This window comes from Calonectris borealis, chromosome 2 (genome assembly GCF_964195595.1).
Source record: "Calonectris borealis chromosome 2, bCalBor7.hap1.2, whole genome shotgun sequence".
Lineage (NCBI taxonomy): Eukaryota > Metazoa > Chordata > Aves > Procellariiformes > Procellariidae > Calonectris > Calonectris borealis.
In genome coordinates, this window is record NC_134313.1 from 81,688,928 (window position 1) to 81,713,476 (window position 24,549).

Sequence of the window (24,549 nt, forward strand, 5' to 3'; positions counted from 1 at the left end):
CACTCAGTAGCACTGCTGTAAGACCAAGTTAGGTGAGTACTGAAAGATCAGTAATGCCAGAAATAGGCATATTTTCTCATGACAATACTGATTTCTTAGCAGAGACACGGCAAGGTATTTTGTCAAATAATGCCAAAAACCAAAGTTCAGGCTCATGAACTTTCACCTTTTTTTCTGAATGTTTAGGCGTACACGGATACACAATTCTTATCATGTCACTCAGAATGAGAAGTTTTCTGTAATCTATCTTGGCAAGAGTGAAGGCGCTAAAAAATTAATCGCAACCGCCAAAACTCAAAGATCAAGCAGCATGGTGGTTGTTTATTTTTCTTGCAAAATGACAGTAAGAGGTGATCTGAGAGTCAGTTTGCTAGAAATGGATGTTGATTCTAGGAGGATCAAGCTAAATTTTCTTGCTTTTCAACATGACGAAATCTGTAATGAGAAATTTTGACACTGCAGCCATATACATGTTATTGACTTCTTTAAATATAAAACAAAAAATGCTCACATGTATATGCAGAATATCAAACCTCACACTGTATCACAACCTATTTCATTTAATATTCAAATATTTCATTTGTAGTTTGAATTACCTCATTCTTACTCTGTCTTTGCAGATGTCTACTACTTGCTAAGAAAAAAATCTCTTAAAAATACAGTATGAAAAGAAAATTAGTTAATTAAAAATTTTTGAGTCTTTGTATATGCATAGTGATATAACATGACCATGACAGTGTAAGAAAAAAAGTGATTTTATACAGCCTATGGATGATTACTAAAAATGGTAACCATCTCTTGACAATTTTAATAATTCTTTGATGGCTACGTCCCCTTGGGGTTTTCTTTGGATTAAACTGAACTGATTAAAGTTCATTTCAGAGAGGTAAAAGGCATTTAAAACCACTGGTAAAGGAACCACTAGACATGGACAGTTTGGTGTCCTATATTCTGAAACACCTTGCCTGGTGAGGAAAAAAAATGTTTTCTGGAGTAAAAATGGAAATAATTGCAGGGCAGCAAAGCAAATGACGAAGCGAGATTGCTCAGTCACACTGATCAAAGCAGCCCTGTGGCATTTAAATATTCACTGGAGTTCCTATGTCTGCTAGGCTTTTCCTGCTGCAGAGATGATACAGCATTATGCAAATCTGCAGTGGTAAAAAACAATCTCCATTAGCAGCAAGGCTGCTAATTTTAATAGGTCTTTTGTTAAGAAAGACCTATTCACTGAACAGTGAAAGTGTGTACCATGTATGAAGGGGAAAGTTCAATGGTATATCGACAGATGGACCACTTAGTGCAGATTGTGCACAGAGAATATTAAAAGCAGTGCTGCCATCTCTTGGTTGGTTTTGGCTGCAGTAAACATGTACTGTATTTGCCACAAATGAAAAAAAAAAAAAACACGCAGAAATGAATGGCACAACAGGACACTGTTCAGCAATGTCCAAACTACAGGACATGAAAGGGTGACATTTGAATGTTTCAGTAAATGGGGCTACTCCTACAGATTAAGCTCGTGCCTCCCTATTGGCCATATAGGAGACATTTGTAGAGTGGTGGTTCTTTTCCCCTCTCTCTTCTTGCCTTTGGGGTAATTTTGCTTCCTGAAAAAAAGATCACATTTGGAGTAGACAGGAGGGAAATGTCTCAGAGAACATTTGGGTCGTTATCTGTTAAATTCTAAGCCTAAAAGCATATGAGTCCTGCAGGGAAGATTTCTGCTGGGATTCAGGTTTTTTTACTCAGGAGAATATACAAATGTTTTACATTTATATTTAAAATATATATATACACACACACACAAATTTATTTATATATACAAGAATGTATAAGCAATATAGATGCCCTGTTACACTGGAGGAATAAAAATCAATTTGATCAATACTGCACAGATGTTGGCTCCTGCCCTTCTGGCAGAATGCAAAAGGCAAAATTTGCCAGTGACCTGCCAGAATCAGAGCCTTGTCTTCTCTTTCCTTTTAGAGTTCAACCTCCTCTGATATGCAAACAAGGGTTCTATTACATTTCCTTCCATAGGAAAAATATAATAAATCATGGTGCAACAGAAACCTGCATACTGTCTCTCTTACAAATTACCACTCCTAATATTCTTAAAATAGATGCTTACTGCCATGGCCCTATTCACCTAAGCTTTTGCTTGGATATAAAGTTTTGAGACCCCTAAAATCGTCCAATCTAACTTACTTTTTAAGACACTCCAAAGAAACAGAACTTGTGTATATATAATACTTGTGTGAAGTATTTTCTCCCTATAACTCCGGCCTCTCATATTCCTTAGTTGTAAATCTAAAACTTGAGTCAGCCACTGGTCTGTCCTAAAAACCTGGTTAAAATGTTTTCAGGAGCAAATTTATTAGGCATACAAATAGCGTAAGTCACAAAATTCAAAAGCACTTTCTGAAAAATGTATCTCAGGTCTGATTTCTTCATTGAAAATGACACACAAAAGAAAACAAAAAAATTCGTTATTCCAACTTCAACAATGAAATGAAGGTGCTTCATTAGCTACTTTCTATTACCTTTGCAAGGCTCACCCTTGCTTATCATGAAACTGTAGAGAAATTAAGGTTGGAAAGGATCTCTGGAGATCATTTAGCCCAACTCTCTGCTCAGAACAGGTCCAATTAGATCAGGTTGCTCAGGGTTGTGTTTGGGTGAGGATTTAATATCTCTGAGGACGGAGATTCCACAACCAAACTGTGCACCTGTTCCCAAACCTGACCACTCTTGTGGTGAAAATAAAGAGAGTCCTAATATCTAATCAGAATTGCCCACGCTGCATTTTGTGTCCATTGCCTTTCTGGCAATATCTCAGTTGCTGTCCTCCAGGTCCCCTGAGTTGCTTTCTGCCCAGGCAGCCCCAGCCCGTACTGCTGGATGGGGTTATTCCATTTCAGATGCAGGACTTAAACTGCGTGCAAAATGGAAAGAACTGCAGGACATAAAGGAAAATTGTCACAAGTGATTAGAGTACAGAGTGGAAAGGTAATAATGAAACATATTCTTTCCATTGAATACCCACATCTAGCTTTTTTTACAGCAGCTATTCGGCAGCTCCCTTCTTTGTAACCTAGGGTGCAGGTGCAGGATGGGAGAGGCATCAGATTATCAATTATCTGATGTAGCATGACACCCGAGTAACGAATTGCAATTTATAATACAACTCTGTCACAGCTTACTACTGCTTTGTTTCTGCATGGATAACTCATGACTCCTCAGCTGCCTTTAGATTTGGATATATGTGATGCAGGTAAGCACTCTGTGGTACTGGAGCCCCTCTGTATGTAGTAATGGAAGAAAAGGAGAAAACAGAGAAGCCAAAACACAGAAGGGGAAAAAAACCCCTGATTAACAGAATATAAAATCTGCCATTGATCAAACTAAGACATTCTGCCTATGCTTGCAAAAATAGGCTAGCAATTAATATGTCAGGTACCATAGGAGTAGAAGAGAAATGCTCTGGTACTGAGCTGCATGGAAACAAAACCAAAAACTTCAGTACATTGTCCAAACTTAACGGATTAAAACTCTTTATCTCAGTATCAGGACATCCTGTATTAGATATCAATATTGATACATTCAAGCAATTCAATTGGTGCACAAAGTCAGTAATTTACCTTTTTTCTTTCAAGATCCCAGCTTTTTTATCTATGTTGATGTAAGCAAAGATTGCCTTTACATGAAGAAACTCATACTTAAGGCTGAATGGATACACCCACCTACTCAGTTGAGGTTTTGACCCGACATGTCCAAAATAAAAAGGGAACCTTAAGTCCAAAGTTTGCTTGACTATTTAAAACCTGAGACATTGCAATCGAATCAAGAACCAGTGGGATATACCATTCTGAACCTACTTTCCAAATATTATTGAACCAAATGTTCAATAATAAAAAAGAAAAGTAGTCCTTGATCACATTATATTGACTAGTCACAAACATGACAAGAGAAACAGACAAGCTGTGGAAGATGTAATGTAATGTAATGTAATGTAATGTAATGTTATGTTATGTTATGTTATGTTATGTTATGTTATGTTATGTTACATACAAATTTTACTTCTAGGTGACCATTAAGAAGAATACATAATCAGCTTTTCTACTCAAACAAATAATGTTGGTGTGGAGAACTGTTTAAAATAATTTAAAAAGAAACCATGAGTAATGCTTTTTAAGATATGATATGCTTGTTGCAGTATTTTACCATATAATTCAAGTACCATTTGCCTTGCAAATTAGCATTTCAAGTTAACAAGTGGCACCCAAAGAGCACAGCCTTGTAGTAAGGAAGTCACCAGATATAAGAGCTGTAACTGTTCAGCCTGGAGAAGAGAAGGCTAAGGGGGAATCTTATTAATGTATATAAATACCTGAAAGGAGGGTGCAAAGAAAGGGGAGCCAGGCTCTTTTCAGTGGTGCCCAGGGACAGAACAAGAGCCAATGGGCACAAACTGAAACACAGGAGGTGCTGTGTGAACATCAGGAAACACTTTTTTACTGTGACCAAGCACTGGCTTGGTTGTGGCTTCTTCATCCTTGGAGATACTCAAGAGCCGTCTGGACATGGTTATGGGCAAGTGGCTCTAGGTGGCCCTGCTTGAGAGGTCCCTTCCAACCTCAACCAGTCTGTGATATCAAGTAGGCAGAAGGATAACTTGCACATAATATAGCATCGGTGTCACAGTACCAAAAGCAAGCATTCTGCACTAACCATAGGGAGTTGATGACAATATGTAACCATCAAAATATTTGAAGACATTCTCCAAGCTATAAAGCATCATTTCTGTATAACAGTTACTTCTGTAGCTTTCCAAGGCATTATGTTCATTAGTTTCAATAACATTTGGGTCAGAAATTAATCACTTTTCTGCAGACGGACACTATATTAACAAGAATGGTAATTACTAAAGTGTTTTATGTACTATTGACATTCCACAAGTATATAATCTATATAACTATGAATTTTTATAATAGTACCAGTCTCTGACAATGCTTTTGTCTAGCATTGCTTTAGATACAATATGTAACCCTGGTAGTTTACCTGATGGAACCAACAAGAACCTGGAACTAAGTTTTCTACTTACTTTTTGATGAGACACCTCTACTCTCATCAGTGCAGCAACATACTGTCAGTATTGTGACTGATGGTCATAATACGGAATTATCAGTGTCTTATCACTCTGTCACTTTCTTTACAAAATATGCCAGACAGTAGAATTTGCCCAGCTGCTCACCACCCATACAATGTTTGTTATATAGCACCTAAATAATAATGATCCTCTAAAGATATCTTTCTTGTCACTGAGACACGAGAAAGGAAAACATTCCAACATCACCAGTCCAGAAATGCGAACAGATAGAAATGTATAGTGCTCTAATAATGCATTTCTGATAATGGGTTCTCCTTCCCTAAAAACCAATGGAGGCAATACTGAAACATGCCCTAGAACTCTTCAGAAACTCTTTCTCAAAGCTTCACTCATGGAGGCCAATTTTATGGATGGGACGGTGTGCCAAAGGGTAATGCAACATTCACCTGTAATCTAATACTGTCATTTTTTTTTTTCAGTACCATCCCTAAAGGCTTCCCAGGCTGCTATATGGGAACACTTGATAGTTAGTGTTACTTAATACTTTCACTGAATCTCATATTTCCGTTATGTGTTATTGTTGGGGATTTTCTTAGGAATCATACTGATATAATTTCCCATTTAGGGACAGCCCCTAATTCAAGGGACATTTTCAGAAACTACATAATCACATTTATTTACATAAAAGAAACATAAATATACAGGTTGAGGGCAGAACTGTCGTCTGGGAGAATAAAATGGAGGATCTCTTTTACTGCTGTTTTATTCACAACAGGTACTACCTCACTGCTCTTTGCTAATATACATTCATGGTTTTCTCATCTTGTACTTAAACTAAGACTGCCTTGCACAACGCATAAAGTTCAGTTAATGATGGTTTTGTCCTATATAAACTCAGAAGGAATATTGCTCTTCCTAAATAAAGATGTCAATAGTTTTGAGTTTAAAGCTTTAAAGACAGGAGTACTTTTATCATCCATGAAGTGGCCAGTAATAATGGCTTAGCTATTGAAATGATTAACACACATGAGAGAAGAGAGAGAATGTTATCCTCATGAAAACTTAGTGCAGCCCATTTCTCACCTTAAATTCACAAAATTTCCTACTTTAGAAACCCAGCATGGCTTCCAGAATTCAACACAGCTTTTGGCTATTCTGTAAACCCTATGTCCACATGCAGGCTCTGGAGTCTCTGCATCCTCCAGTGTCATGACACAAATGAAGTCAGGCAGTATCAGTTCTTCCTAACTGTCTGTTAACCACAAGAGTTTCCTTAAAAAGAAATCAGTTGCTGTGGAGACGTCTATAGAAAAGGAAAATCCATCAAATTTTTGTCACTTTCTTTCACATCACCATTATAAGGCTAAAAGACAGTGGTACATTTTGTACTACTTATCCCTACCCCTTGTCTGCTATTCTCACAAGTGAGTTACTCACAAGGTATAATGAAGATCAAAAATAAGATGTGCTCCTAGAAATTCCAAGATGAAAGAGTCTGTTAGAAAAAGATGACATTTTCTTTAATTTCCAGTGTCAACCCATTGTAATGTACTATTTGAGGTCAATTCACTTTCCTAGAACATCTAGGAGGCGTGTTCTACAGTTAGGAACCTTTTACAGACAAGTTTTCACAGGCTCGCCACCTTTAAGAATGAGCTTTAAGCTTAAGAGCTTATGTTATCTACAGCCGCGATAAGGATAAAAGCAAACTTTCTAACGGCTAGGTACCAGTCCTCTTTGACAGTCACCCCATGGCGTATTTTCTCCTAGGGCCTCATTTGAAAAAAGATCTGAGCCTGTCTCAGGCAAGGTTGTTACCTGGAAGCCAAAGAAGAAAACCTCAAAGGAGGGAACTGAAAACATTTTCAGGAACGTGAATGAGGCCCACTTTACTGCAACACGTCCCTCCATCCTCCAGGACAGAGAGAAGTGTTTGCCATGGATGCGGCAATGATTTTAACAACTCTATGTATTTTCAATGTTTTTGCTCTACAGCCGTCTTATCCTACTTCCCTACAGTGCTAGTAGGATGTGCATTTTCAGGAAAATATATGTGTCCACATCTATGGAGCTTAAATTGTAACTGTGAATCAAAGAGGAAATTATGATTGCGTTGTGGCTGGGTATCAGGGCTCTGTGTGCACACCCAGGACTTTAGTCGTCAGTTGCCTGGGGTGACCAGGAACTGCCAGGCTTTGGCAAACACAACTGAGACCCTGGACTAATTTGAGCCAGGACTGACTGATCTCCAAGCTGGCTGTTTTTTAACAAACATACTGTCCATGAGTGTCTGTGCAACAAGTATATCCAGCTGATCAGATACTCTGGAATCAGGAAGGAACACTTCTCAATTAGGGTGAAAATTGCTAAAGGGCTGTTTTCTCTTCCCTGCCCGACCTTCCTGGAGAGCAGAAAGGCATTTAGATTAATTTACAGAGATGTATTAGTATTTTCAACCAATATGGTTTGTCTCAACTTACTACTACACCCTGTACAGAAAACAACTATTTTTCAGATGAAAAGACTGCCCAGAGTATTGCTGAGAGAGCCCTCTGACTATCCAGGAAGACCTCAAAGCTTATGGAAGTGACCTTTTCATTTACCAGAAGGAAGGAGGACACATCACAATCATGTGAACAGGTTGATTCTGACAAAATCACAACCCATTGCTTAAAACCTGTGTTTATCTAAGACTTCAACTCTCTGTAAGTCCAGCGCAGACTCACATTCCTAAATGATTGGGAGTCAGGGTAGCACCAAGAACTCTTGTTTTTCGCTGAGGAACTGGAACGTGAGCTGGTCACTTCAGGTACACTGCAGGTACAAGAAACCCATAACAAGAGGCTGTCCAAGCAGAAGCTAAGCATCTACTTGAAGAGTCTGAAGCTATCCTTTCTTTAAAAGAGATTGTTTCATCAAGCCAATACTAGGTGAAAGGTGAGACCTAAACCAATTTGTAAGTCAAAACACAGCAAATAATAGATTTACATATTTAATCCCGAAGGAGCAGTTGAACTAAAGCTGTTTGACAAGTCAGATCTATCACCAGACTGACCACATAATCAATGGATAAATAAAATCCTGAAATAACCATTAACCAGAAGGGGTTAAAAGACTCTCCAGACTGGTATGCTTTCCTAGATGCAGCTAAAGCTGTGTTTGTAACATTATTAGGCACTAACCTATGCAGAGGAAAGGTCTCATAATAAATCCTCATTTGTATCATCCTCCACTGTGCCAGGAGCTATTACATCTTGCATGCCTTTAAGGGGTATTGTCGTCACATAAATCTTCAGGTTTTTTCTAAAACTGTAAAGGGCACATATATAATTATCTATAGTGGACCTATAATGAAACAGCTTTCTTTAAAAACCACTTCCATTTCAATTTCTAATAAACCATTTTTCTTATGAAATTCACGAGTAGTAACTTCACCCTTTACTACTTACACATTATCCTGGATCGTGTGAGATGCTTCTACTGTTTATTAGACGTCAATTGACCTTGGGATAACACCCACCTCAGAAATAATTTCAGTGAATGAAATTATTTTTAGCAAAAGACCTAGACAGTTCTGATGAGAGAGAGTATACAGCTTAACAGAAGTCCAGGTTTAGGGAATTGCATTAAGCGCTTGCATCAGCCTAAATGATCCTACAACAACCATCTCACATTGACACAGCTTGCAGATTTATGCACTGTGTAGCAAAGAGACAGTCTTATCACAGCTCATCCACTATCAAGTGTTTGGAAAAGATAAGAATTCATTTGCATTTTTAATGACGGTTCCATGTCTTGACTTCTTTGCAGATACTACATTGACAAATACAAATTATAGCTGCAAACATTCACTTCCTCTAGGCTTACTACATATATTTTGGGGATGTGTTTCTTCAGTGACGATCAAGTACTTGTATGGCACCAATTGACAGAGGTGAGTAATTATGCAGTATTTAAAGTTACAGTAATTCTTTGAGCTAGTATTTTAATATATCCTACAGCCTCCTGGGTCAGAGTATTACAAGCTTTATTTGCATTCCAAGTCCACCCTTTCAGTAACAGAGATCAATAAAAAGGGTTGTCAGCTGATATCCACAACATAGAAATGAATTTTCTCCATCCCTTCTTTTCCTCCTTGTTCTGCTCTTATCAGGAAAATATGCATGGAAGACTGCAATAGCCCACATTCACTTGCTAAATTACCTAGTTATTAATGATAGCCATTGGGCAGACTTTTATAGGGCTGTCTGCTTTGTTTAGTTTTAACAGATACCCATCATTTGACCAAATGTCCTTGTTCAAAACAGCATAATAAAATGAATATGTGACACCCTGATAGAAAAACATTCACAAAAAGACAATCTAATGTGAATGACTAATCTAATGTGATACTGTGAATGACCTATGCAGGACATATTTGCCTTTACTTTCTCATATACAAATATCAGAATACTACTTTCTTACCACAAAGGTGTCTTGAAAAAGTGATGTAAATCTCTGAGAAGCTAAGATGAGATGAAGAAGAATTAGCAAACATAAGGGACTTTCAAGGCGGTTTATGTTAATTAAGCATTTAGTTCTGAGACATTTCCAGGTACGCACATTGAGTTTATGTGATTTCTTAAGTCTGAACTCATAGTTGTATATATCCTGAATTAAACACTAGTCACTCACTTTAAAGATGTCAACTTCTTATGCTGTCTGACTATGGAACGTTAACCATCCCTGCTCAAATCTCAATTGATTAACAAGGCAGCACGTCTTTTGAAGGATTTGTTAAGGCATGGTGGGTGGATAAAGGCATTTATCTAAATTGCACGCTAACATACACAATATGCAACTTTAGTGAAGTTTTAAATCAGCTCAAACATCTTGTATTACGTGCATTGTACAGCAGCTATTTCAAAAGTGCAACAGCAAATTCCAGGAGGAGCTTCCATGGAAAACGTCAGCAGCAGAAGAGGGAGGTTGTGCAGCACTCCTTCCACATGGTTAACTTATTTACAATTATACGCTACAGTATGTTACACTATACTGACAGTTATATGTAATTCTCACTCACACTAATGCTTTGGTTTTATATCAAAGATATAAACAGTGGAAGTAATTCACTGTTGACAGAATATACTGTAGGAGACTAAACTATGTTTTGCTATAATGAAAACTAACAGCTGGATGTGACTTGTGAAATTTAAGAAACTTTCACAAGATGTGTCTGAAAATACAGGCATAAATCAGGATGTAGTATTTTATTACAAGTACAAAACTTGCCTCAATATTACCTACTCTATTATTAAACACAACAATTAAAGCAGTAAGACAGTGCTGTTTCACAAACCTGTAGCTAAATGAAAAACTTGGTAATATCAATTTAGGTTAATTAATATGTGTCCATCAAGAGTGGATAAAAACAAATATGTATTTGTTGGGCTGTATATTTAGTATTTGCTAACAACGTATTTGTTAGCAAACAACATATATGTTTCCTTAGACTTCTATCTCTTAAATTCTAGATTTCTCCTCAGAAGTGAAATCTTTGTCTTCTGTTTTATATCCCTTCCTCCTACCATATAATTTTAGTTATCATTTATTATAATTTTATTTGCATTCTCAGACATTCATATTTTACATAAAGAACTTCATATGTGTACAACTATTTTTCATTGTTTTCTCATGAGAGAATCTTTTGCATCTGATACATCAAATTCTCCATCTTCAAGAGAGACAAAGTAATTAGGCCTGTATGTCTTCTTTAAAAATAACAGGAACTGATAACCTTATCAAGACTTCTTTGAAAATCTTTATCAGAAGATTAATTTATTCATTTTTTAATTTTTTCTTCATTTACCTAACGTACTTTGTATATCCAATTTTAGTTCTTGTTCACGTTATCCATAATCTGTTTTTCCCATATTTTTACAACTCTTTTTTTCTATTTGACATCATCTTCTCTTTGTGCTTCCCCACATTTTTCATATTCGCTCTACATTTCCATTCCATTTAGGCACAAGACACAATGGCAAGTGTGGACGCAACCTGTGTATCGGCACATGTGTGTGCCTGTGTGAGGCAGAGAACATGCTCATGCCTTTCAGGATAACTGAAAAAGCATCTCCCTGGCTCAGTGCTCTCAGCTACACACAAATGAAACCACGAACTAAGTCTCTATCCTTCTACATCTTGCCAGCAATGGTTAGACAGATATCTTATTGCTGTAATGAAAAATGTTTCATCCACAGACATCCCCCCTCACCCTGCCAAGAAAAGAAAGAAGAAAAAAAGCCAGGTACTCACCCAGGCCCACACTGAACTACAGACTTGGAATTGCAAAACTGAAGTTAAATTGCAAAGTTCATTCCAATTTGTGAAACCAGTGAAGCAAAACCAGATGCTTTAAGTATTTTCTCCAGTCCTACACTGAGCCATCGCACCCTTTAGACATTTGTCCTGCTAGTTGATCTATTCTTGGTTGCTTTTTACCACCAATGCACTTAATTTTTTTTTAATTTATTGCGGTTGAAGAGGTTTTCTGTTGCTAGCTTCCTCCAGTCTATTGCATCCCTCCAGACTGATGTTAAATAAAGATGACGGGCAATGTCCACGGTATAGTACACGCTACTGTATGTATCAGAAATCTGTAAGGTAAACTATTCACAATACACTAGAGACCGTGTAAACTTAATCTGAGTCACTGCGGCAAGAATACCTCCTTATTTTGATGAAAATATTTCAGTGGAACATCTGAACTACTTCAAAAATGCAATCAAGGAAGTCTCCATGTTTGCTCTCAATGTCTTGTGCTTTTACTAAAATATAGATGTGGTCATTCATGTCTGATTATCTGACTTGAAAGACAACAAAATTACGCATAGCTCTGATGTCCCAACACCCTTTCAGGGCGGTGAGGAATGTTGCCTTCTTTCTGAGGCAAGCAGAACAGTACTGCTGACGCCTCTACCTCCACCACTTAGTTAACTAAATAGGTTTAAATAGCATTGGTCCCTACGCTCAAGGAGTTTTTTGAATTAATTCAATTTCCTCCCTTTGACCTCCATGATGGAGCTTTAGTAAGTCTGCAGGGGGTGAAACAAGGCATTCGTATTGTTCTTGGACCGTTTTTATTTTTTAAGCAGATTTTAGATAGCCAACTTTAAGACTGCAGTAGCACATCTTTTTGCATTCAAATGCAAGCATTGCACACAAGCACTAACTAAATATGTTCATAGAACAGGATAAAATTTGACATTTGGGAAAGTAGGAACTGCTACTAAATCAAATTTTTAGAGTGGCATAAAATTCTGACTTTCATAGAAGGAATAAATCAACTAGTGTATATTCCGATATTTAATTGTGTGCCCCGCAGCACGGCATCTGCGTACAAACTAGAATTTTACTAGAAAACAAGGAACAATTTTCAGTAAACACAAGCAGTTAGAAATATGAAAATCGCTCACAGAGAAAGGAATTATACACATTCTGGAACCATTAAAAAGCTGGTAGAAATGAAGTCCCAAGTAGTTCTTAACAGTTGTCTTGATTGAGACAGTTTCAGTTCAGCACACCCAATAGCAGATGTATGGAAGACAATTCTCTCTCTCTCAGACAAACAGGAGTCAGGAACATCGATTTAAGTTTCCAAGAATTTAAAATTCCTTGAAACAATTTCATCATTTTTCTTGTCACAGTATCTTCCTCTACTCCCTGATATAATATTTCAGTAATTCAGAATTTCAGCTGAGATATAAAATAGATACCTACTGTTCATTTATGTTTCAGTCATTTAGGTCCTCTAGAAGAAGAACAAAATTTTTACTGAGATATTGACAAAAAAATGGAAAGGAAAAATTAATGAAGTAACAGGATAATAAACAGCTTCAACCACTTTCCTTGTGTGCTCTTTACAGTGTTTAAAAATTTGAAATAGCTTAAGGGTCCACGTTGGATAACCAGTTTTGTATGTTACTGGTGGGTTGTCCTTCAGATCCTCAGAAGGAACATGTCAGTTACGCTGCAAGGTGCATTTTTCAAATAAAGGTCCTGCCAGTCTGGGGCTTCATGCTGAGCACACACACATCAGTGATGAAGTGTTGATTAACTGATCCAGGATAGGGCTCCTAAGGAGGTCAAGATAACTCCCTGTCTGATGGATTTACTTGAAGTCTATAGACTCAATGGCCATCAACACATTTAATGTCAATATTCCAGTGTTTTGGAACAATGTCCCAAATTCACTGCTATCAGACACAGCTATAACTTCAGTGAAATCCACAGACTTCCATGCAATTTTCAGCGGCTAATTTGTTACCTTGGCAGACAGAGTGCGTGTTGAAACATGACTGAGTTTTGTAATGTCCACCGTTAATGACGTTTACGAGCCAGCAAAACCATAAAATGGGATTACACAGTAAATAACATCACAAAAACTAAATATTGCTCATGGTAGTGGAACCTCTGTGTACAGACAATAATGACTAACTGAAGTCAAACAGTCATGCATGAAATTTACTATAGTTAATTTCTCAGAAATGTAAGGTTTTCCTTTTTCTCCTCAATATAAACCCATCGCTCCCATTATGGTCCACACTCACACTTTACACTTCCCCTCTCTTGAGAAGCCACAGTCAGAAAGTGTTCTTGAATTAGTTTATTATCTCAAAAAATGGATTTAAAAATCCTCATTCTTAAATCCATGACAGTTCTGGAAGTCACTACTGGCAAATAAATTGGCTATTCCCCTGGAGGCATGTGGGCTGAAGACCATGATTTTGACTTGTCAGCTGTAGCCTCAAGAGTGATGATGGGAAGAGTTTCAACTTTTGTTTGACTGTAACTGCAGGGTTAAATCAGGAAAATTCCAGTGCAGAAATGGCACTCGAAGATATGCTTAACTTGAAACAAATGCTATTAGCTCTTATCTTGAATCGAGGCCTTACTGTTTCTCTCCTGAATTACAGAAAGGATTAAATTCAAGTCCTTTTCTTGCATCTACATTTCTGAAATGTTTCTTGTCAATCACTGGTTGTAAAAGTAAAATGAACAGCAGTTAATCTTTAAAGAAAGTTTGTCAAAACTAAAGGCATTCTCCATACGTACTCATTTCTATTTCTGTTCCTTCTTTGTGGAAGCACCTCAAGTTATGCGTCTTTGGAAGTTATTCAAACTCATTTTATCTATCACTGTCATGCTGAAAGAAACAGTTAGTTATAGGAAGCATCATTTTATATTGTTTCTGTTGTTACACTGTAGCCATTCTCAGCTTTTCTCTTGCTGACCCCCAACATATAATTGGAGTAGTCATCAATAAATATTATAGCTATTTGTTCAAACATGAAATACAGACAGACACTACTACCCCAACATTTGTTCTTTTGAACTAGACATTTTTAATGAACTCCTTTTTTTTCTCTCAAGTCAGAAAAATTACTACAAGCAATAAGCATAATCTACAATATGCATAATCGCATCCTTTGTCACCTGTCAAGCTGGTATTCAGTCAAAAGTATTTTCCTAATGTCACAGAATCATAGTGTGGTTTGAGTTGGAAGGGACCTTTAAAGACCATCTAGTTTCAACTAGGTGACAATGAGATGGATTAGATGTCCAAACTGATGACAATTACTACTGGCAAAATTAAACAGACAGATGTTTACACAGACTTAAAGGGACAATAAATTAAAAATATAATACAATTAGAAATATTTTTAAAATTAGAATTCTTTAAAAGCTGAGCAACTTTTATCATCTTTTCCTTGTAATTTTACCTGCCCATCTCTTTATCTAAAAAAATTATTTTTTTCTCTTCTCTTTTTTAGTTTTCGTCTTCATGCTTTTTTTTCTTCTGCATATGTAAGTTCTGATCCTGCTGCAAAAACGAGGTATATCAACATACATGACAAGATGAAGTGGTCGTCTCGTGCAGGTATGGTCAAACACAAGCCAACCTGATTAAAAAAAAATTTTCACTCTTCATAAAGGTGAAATGCTGCAAATTATACACAAGAGCCTCCCTGAACCTCTACTGGCATCAGCACTGGAATTAAAATGGCAAGTCACGCTTTCTGAACTATTGTCACAGGGTGCCAAAATACTCACACATCAGTTACTTTTAATGAGCATCTTTTTTTTTTTTTCCTATGTGTCTGTAAGCACTGATGTCTCTTCCTCTGAAAGACAGTTCAGAGTCCCGGTGTAAGAAGATTAATCTAACTGATTTCCTGGATGTTTACAGTAGCTGGTTGCTCAAAAAAAATCTAATGTCTCCCAAGAGCTTTGGACCTATTGCATGTTCAGAGTGCTTTTGAAAGGCTTTGGCCCTGCTACGCGTGTGCAGTATAGACTAAACTTCATGTACTGTGGATACTGTGTGTGACCTCCTCTTGATGAAAAGACCATTAATGCTAAATATAGGGGCTCAGTCACTGAAGCACGAAAACAACTAAAATGTGCACTTTGTAAGGAACAGCATTATCACATGTCCACACTTCCCCAAATATATGCAAAATTCTTTTTAATCCTCAAGTTAAAGAGGGTATGCAAAGAAAGTAAAGGTAAAAAGTGTTGCAAAAAGAGTAGCACATTTAAATGCCTCAAGCCTATCATTCAAATACTTGGTGAAACATTTTTTTTCTCCTTTGAATTGCACTATGCCTTCACTTTTGCTTTAATTTCCATACTGGACTTCAATTAATCTTTGAATCTTAAGCAAGTCTGCAACCTAATACAGGGTTCACAATGAGTATTCAAGGGACATTATCATGAATAACCATTTTTTCTACTAAGAGCGGCATCAAGTAAGTTTGTCGCACCTTTCCAAATTTGATCACTAAAGTGCAAACATTCAAATCAAGAACTATTTGCCTTTGGACTTTAATCTCTTCCAGAGGATGCTGTCACCTTAGAAGACAAAGTGGCTGTTTTAGAAAAAGAAAAGACCTGCTGTGTTAATAAAGCAGGACAAGGAGAGAAAACTGGGTAAAAGTGACCTAGAAATCCAAGCTATTAAGTTCAAAGCCCAAGGGCTTCAAAACTGATGGGTACAGTGGGGGGAAAGGTTAATTTCTTCTATATATTTTGTATCCCATTTTTTCCTGGTCTAGTTTCAGAAATCACTTCACAAAATCTGAGCTCAAATTTTTAAAATACAGTTGATGTCTTCAGAGAGTAGACTGGCATCTTAGTTTCTATTTGGCCACTTCAAAAGATCTAGATATAGCAAAAAATTTAGAGTTGTGAGTTAAAAATATCAAATAGCTGTTAAAAAAAAAAGAAGCAAAAAACCTTTCAACATATCATTTCTAGACTCATTTCAACTACGTAGGTATCTGGGATTTCTCTTCAACTCAAGAAACCCTTTCTCTTGTACCTTGTTTTTGAATGAGCTGGCATTCCCTTATCTTCAGCAAGGCATTGTAAACTCAATGTAAAAAGAGGCCATTGATTTTTACTCTGTTTTTATAGTCTACTCTTTTGCTCAAGATTTTACATACGTAATGCCTTACTTTAGCAAAGCAAAGAAAAACATTTCTGGAAATTTCAAAGATAATTTTTTAGACACACTTTTCTTAGAGGTTTCTACTTGGCTTTGTTCCCCTTTCTTTGCCCATTCTTCTGTACTTATAGAGTTCAGGTGAACCTTCTTTTTATGGAAAACTATGCCATGCAATTCTGCTTTTTGCTTTTGTCTCCTAGTGTTATCAAGGGTACTGGCAACCTATGTGGCCCTGGAAATTTTATAGTTTAAACATCACTGATGGGAATCACAAAATGTTTTGTTACGAGTTAGGAAAAATAAATAAGAGAAGTGTTTTCTTTAAACATCAACCCAAAATAGGGCACTGAATCACTTATTAGTTTGAATAGCTAAGTAATTTCTTGTTCAGAATATATATGAAAGGGATCAAACGGTTCAATTACTATCAGATTCTAGACACACAGTCTGTAAATGAGAACAGAAACAAAGAAAAAATGCAGGGAGTCCAGGTGTACAGTGCAGTTTTAAAAACAGATGCTTAAAATTAATACTGTGGGAAATATTAATTTTTTGCTTCAACAGTTTACCAATGCTTAATTTCTTTTGATATGCAGTAACATTTAAATAGTATCATGTGACAGAATTCAAAAGAATCTTTTAAGCACTTTCTTTTAAGTTCTGTTTTCCAAACATTTGGGAGGTGGAGGGTATGGGCAAGAGGCAGGATCTCCTTGATCTAAGGAGAGAAAAAAAGTTAGGATTAAAGGGCTTGTACTTTATTTTTAAAAAGTCTATTCGAATATGAAGTTTGTTAGCAATAGGTAACAATTTTCTCTACTTATTTAAAAGAACACTGCCAAACCAACAATTTGAAAATGTGCAGACAAAATGGGGGTACTAACAGTTGCTTTGCTCATAGGCAAAAAAACCAGCCAAGCTAAAAAGATATGCAACTTGAAGTATTTCTACCAATTATTTAGTCAATAGATATTTGACAAATTCATCTTAGTCAACTGGTGAAGAAGTACAAAAGATTCAAAATGTAATGTCAGTGCCAGCTTTTTAGTGAAAAACCCATCAAGCTGCAGTCCCGTTCAACCCACTTCTGCCTGGTCTGGTGAGACGCTCTGAAAAGTCACTCTAGCAACCATTTAGCACAAGGCACCTTTTCTCGTTTCCCTGCACTAGCAAGTTTTTGTATCACACAGACCCTTATTAGCAGATGTGGTGTGTAACACCATGGAGAGGGCAGCCACTGAGAAAAGCTGTCGGAGTTGCTTTGAGCTGCTGAGAAAAACCTCCCCTAAAATCCTGTGCTCGGAATTAGGAGTTTTCCTCCCCCATTTATTGTCTCCAGAGCAGCAGTGTGAAATTACACAAAAACTAGGGTAGCCTGCTCAAATGAAGAAATAACAGCTTTATAAAGTGCCAGTTACCAGCAAACCCATATCACGAGTAGTATTAAAGTGTTCTTCTCTTTGATTGTCTAGTGCTAACAGTAGGCCTTTAAATTCAAGAATAATTAAGGCTGCAGCCTGTTATTCCTGAAGTCAAGGCCAGCTTTGTTTTGCCTCGGCCTGAACTGTGATTAGGCAATTGCTGGCAAGCAACAAGCAGCTGCACGCTAAGTAATTCAGTGGCTGTTGGGAAAACTACCATCATATACCTCTGCGAGGCTTGAGCTCTTGGGGGTACGTTGAGCTCCCTGAAGGGGTCAGGCTGGCCAGGTAGCGGGGCTGCCGCTGAGGGCTGAGGCTGTACCTCCCCGCTGGGACACCCCGGGATGCCGCTTAAAGAGGGATCGCCCGGTGGGGCGGGTGGCGAGGGCGGGATGCGAGGTGCGGGGAAAAGAAGGGGAGTCAGAGGGACCCTGGAGCAGCCGGGCATCAGGGGTGAACGGAGGGGAAATGCAGCCAGCCATGGCGGAGGGGGGAAATGTTTACAGTTCCCCACAACTCAAGGTCACTAGCTGGCATAAAGCAAGCCCAGAAGGACTAATTCACTGTACCGTGACACAGTGGGAACCACTTTCATTTCTATGTTGTTTCTCCTAGGCACTTGGAGTTTTCTGTATTTAAAAGATAAGTATTCTAGCTTTGTTTTTCCTTTTTTTTTTTTCCTCCCTTCCCCTTCCACATTTAAAAGCCTTTTTGGTCGTCTTTGGGGAGCTCATTTTAAGGACGAAGACTAGGCTTATTCATCTCACTCGAGATCTTGTCACAACCTCCTACAATGTACATCTTCTAACGGCAAGGTAACTTCAGTAAAACCAAGGTTCTGTTCTGACGCGTGGTTTTCAAACCAGCTACCACATAATTTTTGTCTTAATGCCTTTTCTTCTAGGAAGCTGCAAATGCAAAGATGGGGTGGTAGGTTCTTTTAAAGCACAAGTTGGAGTACTGGGGTGGTATCGTCTCATTGTCAGAAAGACTTTATCCTGTATATGTATTTTAGGTCCGTTATTCTTGACAATAAACTACTACTTCTATGAATCATTTGGGTGTCCTAACATTTTCAGATGTTGTAGAATTTTTTCCAAAAATAATTGAGGCTGCATATCCCTTAACAACTCTCAAACTACTAAAACACCGTTTTCACAAATTGAAGTCAACAAAATGTTCTGTATTAACGTAATAATCCTGGAATTTGGCAGCATTGCTTGAATGCACTCACCATTTCAAAATAAAACTTTCCAAGTGTACTTAAGTGGAGCAGCTAAAAACAACACACACCCAGGAAAATTGTTTTAACTTGGCATGCAAACCATGTACCACTCAGAACAAATACCTAGACAACAATTTTACAGCTACAAATGGGTTTTCTTCATGTCCTGTTTTGCCTCTGGAAAAAAAAAGTCCAACTCTTATTCTTGACAAGCGTGTATTAACCTAAGTATCAAAGTAAACTGCACTATATAAATATCTTCAAATTATTTTCTTTACTATGAAATAACCTCCAGTTTTTCCTACTCACTCCTTTCCAGTGCATCATTAATCTAGTCAGAGAAATAAATAAGTAAAAACAAGTAAACAAAAATGACTGAGACACCCGTTGTAGGTCTTCATTGAACATACAGACAGTTTTGATTTAAAGGACTTCGTGTTTTTACTGAACTGCTTTGTGCTATGTCATTGCTCTGTGCTGCTTTTGGCTGTTTCTCATTACCTTTCTGCACGACAGAAGGGCTGCTGTTACAGTAAATAGATCCCAACACCTGCCAGAGTTCCCGTTGATCACAGAAGTTCAACATTGTCCCAAGACATTATCAGAATAACTGGAAATCTCTCATTAAGGTAATTATTTAATTGCAGAGAAAGAAAAGCAGAGAAAATAAGAAAAAAAACAAGCCTTAAGAGCAGCTGGTGCCTTTAGCTGGGGTGAACGCCAAAGAAACTTTGAAGCGGAAAAATACCCTAGCAGTTCCCTGCAGACTCCCTGCCGAATGTCCCCATTATGTACAGAAAGCTTTGCACAGGCCTTACATAAAACACTGCCTTGATTGGAGTAATGAGGTCCACAAAAACATGACACTAAATATCTATTCTGTTACGTCCTGGAGGCAAGTCACACTTGTCAGCAAGTGCCAGAAGAGATATCGTTCCATCTCCAAAAGTCTGCCCGCTGAAGTATGCCCAGGACCCCAAAAATCTTCAGGCAGGAGAGCCGAGGGCATAAGGGCAGCTGAGCCCACTCCAGCAGGGAAAAACTACCCCATGCTTCCCAGTCATAGAGACGGGAAGCCCTTCCCAATGCTAGCGTGCAGAAGGAATGGCACGGGAGGTGCAGCTTGCCCACAGCAGTGCAAGGCATCGCAGTCAACTTGCTCTGCTCTAAATGCCCACAAGACACTTCCTTCAAACATCTTCCTGCAGAGTTTTTGCTGCTCCACAAAATTTACTGCTACGGTCTTGGACTTGGAGGGCTAGTCCTAAAAAATTAAGATGTAGGGAGCCTTCATTTATCCCTTTGGTATTTTGTTTCAGACCACATGAGTGGATGATGTCACTTGTGCTAATCCTAAGGTCAGCGTCTGTGCCAGATCCGGTAAATTCAGTATTTGAGGTCCCGTTAATGGTTTACGGAAACTTTTTTGTTGGAGGTATGTGGAGTGTAAACAAGGAGAGGGGAGGAGTCCCTGTCCCAACCTGAGCTTTCATGGGTTGACTCGACCTCCATGAGTCAGGAGAGTGATTAACAGAGGCACCCCACAGAGACCACCTGGCTTGCCTTCTACCATTCCCTACCTACTGCCTTCCTCATGGCAGAAGAGGGAGGGGTGCTCGATGGATAGTGATTTTCTGTAAGAAGAAAAGATATCCCTTTGCTGATAAAAGCACATCCAGGGGCCTGAAGATCTTAAAAATATTTCCTTTAGATTTGCTCTGTGGCAGTGTCGCAACAGGCAGGAATGAGCTACTCTGCCTACAGGTACTTGAAAGAAAATGGCAGTCTCTGAAACACAGTTTCATGTCTGCCTTGTCACTAATGGACATGTATGGTCTGCCTCTGAGATCGTACAGAGCAGAGATTAAATGTCATAGATCTACAGACAAACAGTATGGACAAGCAGGAATATACTTGTCCCATATTTTGTTGTTTTAATTTTTTTAATAGTCCTTGCTCATTTCATGTGCTACAGACGTTATCGCTTTGCAGGTGTATCAGGAATGTTCTTACTCGGTTAAACATTAGTAAAAAGAGCGTATTTTCTAATCACCATTATATAGGACACAGAGATCAGGCTTCCCAGTGACTGTCGGGACTGCAACGCACTCTAGTCCAGCTTTGTGCGGCAAAGGCCAGCTCTGAGACGCCTTGGCCAGCCCCGAAGAGCTTTTTGAGAGAAAGCTGGACGAAGACTCCGTGGCTGCCCTACCCTTTGCGCAGGAATGGCTGCTGAGCTGAGGTTGTCAGGCTCGACCCTCACCTGAGCTCTGCTGCAGCTGCACTGCACGTGCCTGTGCCTGGCCACGCACCCACCGCCCCCCCCCCAGGCTAACCTCCCCGTCTGACCCGGGAACCGCCGCACCTTGCCTGCTGACCGCCGGGCTCTGGCTGGCCCGCGTTACTGTCTCTGGGCCCACCCTGACCGCGACTCGCTGACTTGCGTTCCCGGCTTCACCTCAGACCTGCCTCGAGAACTCGTCCGACCTCTTCTCCGAACCTCGTGCGATCTCTACTCTTCTCTGAAGTCTCCAGACCTGCCCCGCTTGGGTCCGGCAGGATGGGGTCCCGGCTCTGCCGGCCTCGTTGGCACGCTCTGCCCCCGGCCGCCCGCCCCTGAGGGCGCAGCCGTCCCTCGCCGGGGCTGACAGTAATGCTGGAACCGGGAGTACAGGCCGGATACCCACAAAATAAAGGTCTGGCACCCTGTTAGAGCCCTGCTGAGCTGGAAGGAGAATCCAAGAGCATCCTGTTAAGTGGTAAGAATTACCATTTTGTACTCAAACACTGTAGCCTTTGTAAGGGATGCTGGCAGAGCAGCAAAGTAAAAACCTCTCGAACAGTCATTTCAAAAGCAGAATTTATACTCCTTCAGCCTGACATTGAGCAAAAAAGAACCTCGGCTCCCCGCAACTGTTTGTGGTGTGGGATGATCCCGCACGACAGGAACAGACTGTCAATGCGCTGATTAGCCTGATCACAAAGGAAGTCTTCTGGGGATCAAATTTTAGTACTGGGCCAGTTAAACAGCAATTGAATGTAACCAGTGAATTACAGTATCACCATCTGAATGACATCAAAAGCAAAGTCACGGACACAGGAAAACTGTACAAGATTTCCTCCATCCTGAGCGAAATTTAACATTAACGAGAAAATACACTAATTTTGAAAAGGAAACAAGTGATATGCTGTAACACACTATACAGAGATGAAGATCGCCTCCGAAATCCTGTTCCATTCAATCAGAATATTCAGAGCACTTTAAATTCTTAACAGCAAAACAGTCTTGTCAGATAACGAGTCATCTAGAGGCAGCGTGGTCCTGAGCACCAACTGAGAACACTCACTGCTGTGCAGTATCTAAGATTTACTGTAGATTATAACCCCTATCCTGCCACTGGCATTTGACAAGTGAACAATTTGACAAATTTGCATTTTCTGATTCTTTCTGTGTTGCCGATTTTAAAGTTGCCCCATACAAGACAACAGAATATATTCTACTCTTCCTTCTGTTCGTTCACAACTTAAAATACTATACATGAAATCCTGGTACTTGACGTAGGCATCAAAACTTGTATTTCCCACAGTGATGGTAGGAATGCACAAGTTCTTAGAACCATGGCTTGACAAAAGAAGGGTGAAATCGGAGAAAATATGGGCCAACTAATTGTCCTTCATGCTTTTCCGCTGGAACACATTTGAGCTCATTAGATACATCTCTTAGTCTACTCTGGATACATAAAACCAGCGAGAGCCGCAGGTGCAGAGCCCTGGAGACAGCTGCTGAGCTGATTTTGTGAACTGCTTCTAGCATGGCCCTCACAGAACGGTCTGTGGCTTCTCTGCTACCCCTGTACATAACAGCAAGTGCAGCAAACCATAGCACAGAGAAGCCCAGCCTCACCGAGGGTGGTGTTTCTATGGTCAGGGAAGAAATGAGAAGGCTCAGCTAGCTCAAAACAAAGGCACAGCAGTCACCTAGGCAAGGTGGTCCTGCGGCCCCCAAAATGCAGGCAATTCAAGTGCTTGGGCAGCAGGTCAGTAAAAGGGAATGCCTTCAAACATTGCCACAATAGATTTTGAGTTATAATTTAAACTTTCTCCCCCCCCTTTTACCTTTCTTGGTCCCTTCCCCCGATCTCGGCATTTCAGTTACAGCTCAATAGGAACATTTCTTCTGCAATTTCAGAGCTGAATTAGCCTGGCTGTGCTTTCCATGCCCAGAGCAAAAAGACCTAGACAGGGGAAGAGCCGGTATGTGCACAGTACATGTCCTCTTTGGAGAGTTAAGTATTGAGTTTGAGCAGTCATCCCTGAATCACTTACTCTGCCACAATAAGCATCCTTGAGATTAATCAAACCATCAAAAGCAAGCTGTATATGCACTAGGATTTCTTCCCAAAAGGCACAGCAGTGACCTTTTCCTAAAAATAATAAAAATTAATGAAGCCTCTCCATCAGTGACACTTACATTACTTGGTATTTTCACACAGAACGTAAAATATGTGTGGGTACTGAGTCATATTTTTTGAGCTCAGTTTATCGTAGGTTAAATTGATGACTGGGTTGACAAATGAATCTATTCTAAAAGATAATCAAAATGCATCTAAGTTAAGTACTTCCTTTACTGTACCGCTATCAAACAAAATTATTATTACTTTTACCAGTCATTTAATACAGTGGAACCAAAATCCCTGCACTATAGCCTCAACACAAAACTTGTTTGTCTCATCATGAATACATGTTTTAGCTTCATCCTCATCTATTATTTTTGCTGATAAATTCTTCAACTCCTAGAAAGGAAACAGCAGGAGGCTATTCTCACAGACTGAATACCAAATTCAACTGTCTTCTCTTAAGTATATCCAAAATATAACAAAAGCACAGGTGAAATATCACTTTTCATTATATGTTGACGTGACAACAAAATCTGTTACTGCAAGAGAACGGGAGTGGAGAGGTCTGTATGCTTTCAGAGACATATACATAAGATGATTAGGACCTCATTTTTGAGAATATCTAGCATAATACAACCCATTTATTTATTTTTATATTTAATTTCTTACTACCTTAAACTGCATAACAATTTTTAACCATTCTTAGAGCTGATCCATCCTGTTTACAGAATGTTTGTAGAAAAATACCACCTGACCATGTTATTAAGGATTGTGAGTTATAAAGTATAAAATACTGTTACCTTGGGTAACCTTTAACACAGATGCTACCTACTGCACAAATATGGCATCATGCTGAGATCCATGCAGATCAACAGCCTGATGGGGCTCTCTAAATCGGCTCTGAT

At 38.9% G+C, this 24,549-nt stretch overlaps 1 protein-coding gene across 7 annotated transcripts in view; it reads right to left on the minus strand.

Moving 5' to 3' along the window:
• CTNND2 (catenin delta 2) overlaps nucleotides 1–24,549 on the minus strand; it is a 689,093-nt gene that overhangs the window by 370,880 nt on the left and 293,664 nt on the right. The window contains exon 1 of one of the 7 annotated variants that reach the window (XM_075142466.1): nucleotides 21,713–21,838. The exons of the other annotated variants lie outside the window; for them this stretch is intronic. The gene's annotated coding sequence lies outside the window, so the exon portion shown is untranslated. Of the gene's footprint in view, nucleotides 1–21,712; nucleotides 21,839–24,549 lie in introns of those variants that run through there. 7 annotated transcript variants of the gene reach the window in all.